This window comes from Choloepus didactylus, chromosome 11 (genome assembly GCF_015220235.1).
Source record: "Choloepus didactylus isolate mChoDid1 chromosome 11, mChoDid1.pri, whole genome shotgun sequence".
Classification (NCBI taxonomy): domain Eukaryota; kingdom Metazoa; phylum Chordata; class Mammalia; order Pilosa; family Megalonychidae; genus Choloepus; species Choloepus didactylus.
The window spans coordinates 59,994,046-60,003,761 of NC_051317.1; the positions used below are offsets into that span (position 1 = coordinate 59,994,046).

The window sequence follows — 9,716 nt, forward strand, 5'->3', positions numbered from 1 at the left end:
TGCAGAGAAAAACCTTAAATGTTGTTCTTGGGCTAAAAGCTTTATCCAAGGTGATCCACTTTGGCTTTGGTGTAAGATGACCAGGTTCAAATCTCAGCTTCCATTACTAGCTAAAGACACTGAACAAGTTATTTCATATCTTCATACCTCTGTTTCCTCATATGGAAAGTAGGGTTAATAGTGCTTAACTCACAGGGTTGTTGGTGGCTGAATGAGTAAATACATGCCGTTTAGAACTGGCTCCTAGAACAGTGCCAGATACATAATGATAAATAAGTGTGTGTTAGCTATTGTTACAACCATTATTGAGGAGAAATGCCATTTATTTCTCTCTCTTTTTTAGCGTTGTGCTGGAGCTTTGGAGTCACTCTTTTTCACATGTGTTTATTTTAGGGACTAAATCTCAAATTTGATTATTCCCCTTAGCACTCCAAGATGGAAGGATCTTCCTGAAACTTAGGGAATTTGAGGAGAGAGTTTGATCCTGTTTTATTCTTATAATAGCAACTATATAGGAAGAACCAAGGAGTAAAGTCTCTCTCTAACAAGGTTTCAAACTCTCAAATAACAGGGAACTTGTGCTGTAGGGAAATTACCAATACTATCTGGGCTCTCCCTCCCCTCCAACACTTCAACTGACAGTAATGAAAGGAAGATTAAATGAAGAGTCAGGATTCCAAAGTTCTAATTTAAACTCTCTTCCCAACTAGCTGTGTGATCTTGAGAAACTGAGTCCCAAGAACAATTATAAAATTGGGGGAGGTTGAATTAAATAATCACTGAAATGTCTTACCATATTAAATGCTATAGTTGAGAGTATGTTTCTACAAATCCTTGCTTTAGACAGGACCTTTAAATATGAAGAGGGGGGGAGCATGGATGATAGGGGAAAAAGGAAAAAGAGAAATATAAAGGAAAGCAAAGGATGGCATAGGTTATTAGGAAAGGACAATGAGAAAGAAAAGGTAAAGGTAGGCAGCCTCAGTCAGACAACTATTTGATAATTTTTAATGAGAACCCATAGTTCTCATTGCCCTGGGGATGTGATGTTGATTAAGCAAAATATGGCTCCTACCCTTGTGGAATTTACAGAGTATTGGGGAGTGTATGAACAGATAGGCAGAAAGAGAACATAGGAAGATAACATCATCTGGAAAATAAAAGGAGGCTTCCCTGAAAAAGTGATATTTATTCTGAAATTTGAAAAATAAACAAGGTTAGATAGGTGGGGAGACATGGAGTTTGGAGGCAGAGAAAACAGCATTTACAAAAACCTGGAGATAGGAGAGATACTGGTATGTTCAAGAATGGAGGGACTTTGTGCATTGCTGGAAAGAAAAGGAAAATGAAGCAAAAAAAAGTTAAGCACATTCTCCAAGGAACAACTAGTCGGTTGAGATGAATGACATCCATTTCATACCTTTCTGTGTGTGCTGCAGTGTGAGATGACCTGAAATAAAGGGCCCATGTGGTTTGACGCTTCCCAGTTAACCATCTATCATTCTCTAATTAGCAATAACACAAATCCTAGCCTGGTCATCCCCAGAGAATCCTTTCCAGACCATCTTAGGGCAAAAGAAAATGTGATTTGACAGAGGAAATTTCTTAGTAAAGAAGAGAAAAAGAAAATGTTAAATATGCTTCCATATGTTTCCTCCTCCTCATTCCTGCATCACATGCAGGAATCTTTTCTTTAGATTCTATCTTCTTCCCTCAAGAACAGGTTTTTTTTTCTTTTGCTACTCCCCACCCTGACACTTTGGCTCAAAACATGGAACTGAAAATGTAAAACCTGCAGTTTGGGGTATGTTACCAAAGGAAACAGTTTTACTTAAAATCTTGTTTTTGCCAAAATATTTTCAAAGTAGCTGGAGAGCTGTCAAACCACAGTGGCTCTCAGCTGTGTTTCCTTCTAGCATTTCCCCACGTTCTCCCAGCACAGCACTCAGTAATTGGATATTATTTGAGGAGGAGGAAAAAAGTGCTGCACGGGACAGTTTGTAGATTTAAGAATTATCCTCTGGGCACTGAAGGCCAGAGATCCAGAGGTACTTAGCTGCCAAATGCCAGGATTGCTTGACTGTGTATCATTCCTAGATGTAGCTTTCACCAAGGAGACCTAAAGGAAACAAGCTGAGAACGGTCAATATTTAGACTGCCATTCCAAAGTCTTTAGTGTGTTTTCTGCTTTTAATCCTGTGACTTTGACCAAAGGAATCTATTCTAGTAGAAAAAAAATTACTGAACACAGCTTAAAATGACATGTATTTTGACACTGCAGGTACTGATAGCCATCCCCACCCCTAACCCTCTCTCTTCTAATTCTAGCTAGCATTTGTGGATTTTTAGGTACCAGTATCATTTTTGAATAATTTAAAACTAACAATTGGCCTCAGTCCTCCTCTGACAACTTTCTTTAAGGATCTTGGAGGAGCTACAAACTTATTATTTAAGAACTTCTAGAAGTCGAGGCAGTAGTTACCATGTCTACTTACCTGCCAAAAACTGAAGTTCAAGGAAGTGATATAACTTTTCCAAGGTCATATAACAAGACTACAGCTGCTGCTTCTTCCTTACATTCTGCTTTGTTTTTTAAAATGTAGTTTTATTGAGATATGTTCACATACCATACAAACCATCTGAAGTGTACAATCACTGGCTCACAGTAGTACCACTTGGTTGTGCATACAACCTCATGATTGATTTCAGAATATTTTCATTACTTCATAAAAGAAGTAAAAAATAAAAAAAGGTAACCCAAATCCTTGCACACCTCCCTCCCACTATTGACTCATAGTATTGGTGTAGAACATTTGTTACTGTTGATGAAAAAATATGAAAATATTACTGTTAACCATAGTCCATAGTTGGCAATAGGTACATTTTTTTCCATATATCCCTCTATTATTAAATCCTTGCGATAGTGTCATACATTTGTTCTAGTTCGTGAAAGAACTTTTTAATATTTGTACAGTTAATCATGGACATTGTCCACCACAAGATTCACTATGTTGTACATTCCCATGTTTTAACCTCTAACTTTCCTTCTATTGACATACAGGACTCTAAACTTCCACTTTCCACCACATTCATGCACCATTCAGCACTGATAATTATTCTCACAATAACGTGCTACCGTCACCTCTGTCCATCTCCAAACTTTTAAGTTAATTTAATTTAACATTCTGTACTCATTAAGCGATTGCTCCCCACTCCTTAGCCTCATTCTATATTCTGGTAACCCATATTCTATATTTTATGTCCATGAGTTTATATATTATAATTAGTTCATATCAGTGAGATCATACAATACTTGTCCCTTTGTGTCTAACTTGTTTCACTTAACATAATGTCCTCAAGTTTCATCCGTATTGTCACATGCTTCAGGACTTCATTCTTTCTTACTGCTGAATAACATTCCATCATATGTTTATACCACATTTTGTTTATCCATTCATCTGTTGATTGTTTCCATCTTTTGGCAATTGTGAATAATATCACTATGAACATCAGTGTGAAAATGTCTGTTCACGACTCTGCTTTCAGATCTTCTGGTATAATAGGATTACTGGTTAGTAAGGGAACTCTGTACTTTGCTTCCTGAGGAAGCACCAAACCATCCTCCATGGTGACTGTACCACCAGCAAGGAAAGAGTGTTTCTATTTCTCCACATCCTCTTCAACACTTGTAGTTTCCTATTTGCTTAATAGTGGCCATTCTAAGAGGTGTGAGATGATATCTCATTGTGGTTTTGATTTGCATTTCCCTAATAACTAGTGAAGCTGAGCATCTTTCCATATACTTTTTAGCCATCTGTATTTTCTCTTCAGAAGAATGTCTATTCATGTCTTTTGCCCATTTTTAAATTGGGTTGTTTGTTTTTTCATTGTTGAGTTGTAGGATTTCTTTATATATTCTGGATATTAAACCCGTATAAAATATGTGGTTTCCAAATATTTTCTCTCATTGAGTTGATTGCCTTTTCACCCTTTTGACAAAATCCTTTGAAGCAATAAAGTATTTGATTTTGAGGAGTTCCCATTTATCCATTTTTTTCTTTCATTGCTTGCACTTTGGGTGTAAAATCTAAGAAGCTACTGCCTATCACTAGATCTTGGAGATGTCTCCCTACATTTTCTTCTAGGAGTTTTATGGTACTGGTTCTTAATATGTAGGTCTTTGATCCATTTTGAGTTAATTTTTTTTGTAGGGTGTGTGATAGGGGTCCTCTCATTCTTTTGGTTATGGATATCCAGTTCTTCCAACACGATATATTGAAGACATTGTTCTTTCCCAGTTGAGTGGGCTTGGGGGCCTTGTCAAAAATCAATTGACCATAGATCTGAGGGTCTATTTCTGAACTCTCAATTTTATTCCATTGATCAGTATGTCTAGCTTTATGCAAGTACCATGCTGTTTTGACCATTGTAGGTTTATAATATGCTTTAAATTCAGGAAGTGTGATACCTCCCACTTCATCTTTTTCAAGATGTTTATAGCTATTCATGGCTCCTTCCCTTCCAAATAAAATTGATAATTGGCTTTTCCAATTCTGCAAAGTAGTCTGTTGGAATTTTGGTTAGTGTTGCATTGAATCTGTAGATCATTTGGGTAGAATTGACATCTTAATGACATTTGGCTTTCCAATCCATATACATGAAATGTCTTTTCATTTATTCAGGTCTTCTTTGATTTCTTTTGGCAATGTTTTGTAGTTTTCTGTGTACAAGTCCTTTATATCCTTGATTATGTTTATTTTTAGGTATTTGATTCTTTTAGTTGCCATTGTAAATGGAATTTTTTTCCTTGATTACCTGCTCAGATAGCTCATGACTAGTGTATAGAAACAGCATTGATTTTTGCCTGTTGAACTTGTCTCCTGCCACTTTGCTGAACTCATTTATTAGCTCAAGTAGCTTTGCTATCATTTTTTTCAGGATTTTCTAATATTAGATCATGTCATCTGCAAATAGTGATGGCTTTACTTCTTCCTTTCAATTTTGATGCCTTTTATTTCATTTTCTTGCCTAACTGCTCTAGCTAGAACTCACATAATGTTGAATAGCAGTGGTGACAGTGTGCATTCTTGTCTTGGTCTTGATCTTGGAGGGAAAACTTTCAGTGTCTCACCATTGAGTATGATATTAGCTGTGGGTTTTTCTTATATGCCTTTTATCATGTTGAGGAAGTTTCCTTCAATTCATACTTTTTGAAGTGTTTTTATCAAGAAAGGATGCTGAATTTTGTCAAATGCCTTTTCTGCATCAATCAAGATGATCATGTGGTTTTTCCTTTTTGATTTGTTAATGTGGTATATTACAGTAGTTGATTTTCTTGTGTTGAACCACCCTTCATACCTGGGATAAAACCCTCTTGGTCATGGTGTATAATTCATTTAATATGCTGTTGAATTTGATTTGCAAATATTTTGTTGAGAATTTTTGCATCTATATTCATTAGAGATGTTGGTTTGAAATTTTCTTTTTTTGAAGTATCTTTATCTGGCTTTGGTATTAGGGTAATGTTGGCTACATAGAATGAGTTAGGTAGTGTTCCTGCTTCTTCAATTTTTTGGAAGAGTTTGAAGCAGGAATTGTATTAATTCTTCTTGGAATGCTTGGTTAAATCCACCTGTGAAGCCATCCAGTCCTGGGCTTTTCTTTGTAGGGAGGTTTTTTTTTTTTTATATATTTTTTTTAATTTTTAATTTTTATTGGAATTGGTTCAGATACCATACAATTATCCAAAGATCCAAAGTGTTCAGTCACTTTCTGGGTACCCTCATACAGCTGTGCATCCATCACCACACTTAATTTTTGTTCAATTTTTAGAAACTTTTCATTACTCCAGAAAAGAAATAAAGTGAAAGATGAAAAAAGAAAAAAAGAAAAGGAAACTCAAATCCTCCCTTATCCCTAACCAACCCCCCTCAATTGTTGACTTGTAGTGTTGGTATAGTACATTTGTTACTGTTTATGAAAAATGTTGAAATACTACTAACTGTAGTATATAGTTTGCAATAGGTATACATTTCTTCCAGTAGGGAGGTTTTTGATGAGTGTTTCAATCTCTTTACTTGTGATTGGTTTGTTGAGGTCCTCTATTTCTTCTTGAGTCAGTGTAGGTTGTTTGTGTGTTTCTAGGAAGTTGTCCATTTCATCTTAGTTGTCTAGTTTATTGGCATACAGTTGTTCATAGTAACCTCTTATGATCTTTTTTTATTTCTTCAGGGTCTCTCTTGTTTCTGACTTATTTATTTGCAGCTTCTCTCTATCTTTGTCAGTCTAGCTAAGCATTTGTCAACATTACTGATCTTCTCAAAGAACCAACTTTTGGTTTTATTGATTCTATTTCTTTCTTTCCTTCCTTCTTTCCTTCCTTCCTTCCTTCTTTCTTTCTTTCTTTCTTTCTTTCTTTCTTTCTTTCTTTCTTTCTTTCTTTCTTTCTTTCTTTCTATCTCTTTCTCTCTCTCTCTCTCTCCCTCCCTCTGTCCCTCCCTCCCTCCCTCTTTCCCTTCCTCCCTCCCTCCCTCTCTCTCTCTCTCTCTCTCTTCTTTTTCCTTTTTTTTGGTATTTCACACTTCTATTTCCCCATTTCCCCATCAACAAAGACAGCAAGTAGTAGTTGCTACTTGTAAGTTCACACTTATTCATTCTAATTACTCTTCTCCTTACAGAGTGCATTCCTGCTTATGGACTCTGGAAGAGAAATTGCAAAAGAACAGGAAGCCAACCTTAGACATATAGGGAATCAAGAGTTTTCTAAAACTATAATATAAGGCTGATTTCTGCTTCTTATATAGTATATAGCATATTATCATTCTACTCACTATTCCTCCAGAATACATTTTCACATATTAAGCTAGTTACTCCCATAAAATATGGTATTATGTTGAAGTAGTAAAAATAAGAACAGTGAATTCTTGAATATTGCATTTGCTTATTACAATACTAGTTAAAACACCAGCTTAGAAATTTTTTTACTCCTTCAGGAGCTGAATAAATGCATGATGCTTTTAATCTGAGTGAAACTGCAGGTCAACATGTCACTGAAGAAAATGTATGAAATCACAGCCTTAATTTCTGCAATGAAGGATTGAAATTCCTCTTTCCAACTTATCCTTTTGGGCCATCACTACTCTTTGTGTTCCTGCTCTTGTCCTGGACTTAGCCATTAAATACTCCCAGTTCAAATGATAGCATACATAATAAAACTAATTAAAACTAATTAAAAAGAATAAGAAAAATACAAGCAACCAGTCCACATTTTAATCAACATGCTGAGAAGAGGGCCTACTTGGTCATCCTGAGTTACCACTATGTTTTTCTTGGCTTCTATAACTGTCTGATTAAATATGAAGATTTTCAGATTTTCCAATGTTCAGTCTGTATGATTAAAGCTAGCCATTGGTTTAGCGCCCTGAAATAACAAAATGTTAGGAACAGCCATGGCGCCAAACCTGGTAGAAAGGCTGCCATACTGAGATGCATCCAGTGCCAAAAAACCGAAGAGCTGGAAATGCCCATATCAAAGAATTAAAATGAGGGGCTAAACTGGCATAAAATCAGCTTTAAGGGGTGTAAAACAGGACTACAGTGCAGTCACGACCATTTGGGTTTAGAAAGTCCATAAGATCCTGTGACATATTTAAAATTTTCAGAGTGAGATTTTCTAATCCCGACACATTTCTCTCCTCAACAGTTCACCTTTGGGAATTTCAGACTTTCAGTGTTATTGGAGTCCTCCATCAGGGATAGATTGGATTCTGCCACTTCTGGCTCTGTGTAATAATCCTTTTCTGTATCAGGGAAGTTTGCTCCAGTGCTGTCCAGAGAGAAGAGGCTCTCTCTGATTTTGCATCTCAAGTCCTCCTCTCCCTCAGCCCTGCAGGTGCCATTGCTGGACTCTGAGCTCAGTTTGTCCTCAGTTTCCCCTGAAATCACAGACAGCATAACCATGTGATCACCATCAGTGTCCAGCCCCAGCACTGCATTGGCCTTTTCTGCTGACATGTCCTGGCCCGTCCGGCCATGTGGGGGCTCCTCCTCACTCAGGTACACAGCCCCAACCCTCCAGGCTATGGCCAGGAGGCCAGAGCACCCACAGCAGTACCTGCCAGGAACTAAGGAGCCACATGGTGTGAAATACTCTCTATTGTTATTTTTCCTCATTTCATTAATTTCTGCCCTAATCTTTGTTATTTATGTACTTCTGCTTGCTTTGGGGTTAGTTTGCTGTTCTGTCTCCAGTTTTTCCAGTTGTTCAGTTGTCAATGGCTTTAGCTCTTTCTTCCTTTTTAATGTAGGCATCTAGGGCTATGAATTTCCCTCTCAGCACTGCCTTCGCCACATCCTGTAAGTTTTGATATGTTGTGTTCTCATTTTCATTTGTCTCAAGATTTTTACTGATTTCTCTTGCAATTTCTTCTGTGACCCACTAACTGCTTAAGAGCATGTTGTTTGACTTCCATATATTTGTGTATTTTCTGGTTCTTTGTTATTGATTTCTAGCTTCATTCCATTATTGTCAGAGAAAGTGCTTTGGATAATTTCAGTCTTTTAAAATTTATTAAGACCTGTTTTGTGCCCTCATGTGTGGTCTATCCTGGAGAATATTCCATGAGCACTTGAGAAGAATGTATATCCTGCCATTTTGGGAGGTAATGTTCTATATATGTCTGTTGGGTCTAATTCATTTATCATATTATTTAGGTTCTCTGTTTTTTTACTGATCCTGTTTAGATGTTATATCTACTGGAGAGTGTGGTGTGTTGAAATCTCCCACTATTATGGTAGAGTCATGTAATCCTCCCTTCATTTTTGCCACTGTTTGCCTCATATACTTTGGTGCTCCTTGATTAGGAGCATAGATATTTATGATTTTTATTTCTTCTTGGTGAATTGTCCCCTTTATTAATATATAGTGTTCTTCTTTATCTCATACCACTTTTTTATTTTTAAAGCATATTTTTTATTGTAGCTATAAAAGGTTCACTCACTAAGTTTATTCTTCAGAAACAAATCCTTCAGAGAACTTCTATGTCAGCTAAGTCCCAAAACCCAGAGGCAATAGCCTCTTCAAGAACATCAACCAGATGTATCTCATAACACTTTTGCATTTAAAGTCTATTTTGTCTGATATTAGTATAGCTATCTGTTTTAGTTTGCTAATGCTGCCTTTTTGTAAAACATCAGAAATGGATTGGCTTTTATAAAGGAGGTTTATTTGGTTACACAGTTACAGTCTTAAGGCCATAAATTGTCCAAGGTAATACATCAGTAATCAGGTGTCTTCACTGGAAGATGGCCAATGGTGTCCAGAAAACCTCTGTTAGCTGGGAAGGCATGTGGCTGGCATCTGCTCCAGAGTTCTGGGTTCAAAATGGCTTTCTCCCAAGACACTCCTCTCTAGGCCACAGCTCCTCTTCAAAATGTCACTCTCAGTTGCTCTTGGGGTGTTTGTCCTCTCTTAGCTTCTCCAGAGCAAGAGTCTGCTTTCAATGGCCACCTTCAAACTGTCTGTCACCTGCAGCTCCTCTCTCAGCTTCCGTGCATTCTTCAAAGTGTCCCTCTTGGCTGTACCAAGCTCTCTCCTTCTGTGAATGAATCAATGCCCAACCTGAATGGGCAGGGCCACACCTCCATGGAAATTATCCAATGAAAGATCTCGCCCACAGTTGAGTGATAACATCTCCACGGAAACACTCAAAGAACTA

The 9,716-nt window shown here is 37.1% G+C and overlaps 1 pseudogene; it reads right to left on the reverse strand.

Moving 5' to 3' along the window:
• Nucleotides 1-7,135: 7,135 nt before the first annotated feature.
• On the reverse strand, nucleotides 7,136-8,137 carry LOC119506476 (annotated as a pseudogene).
• Between the last annotated feature and the right edge of the window lie 1,579 nt (nucleotides 8,138-9,716).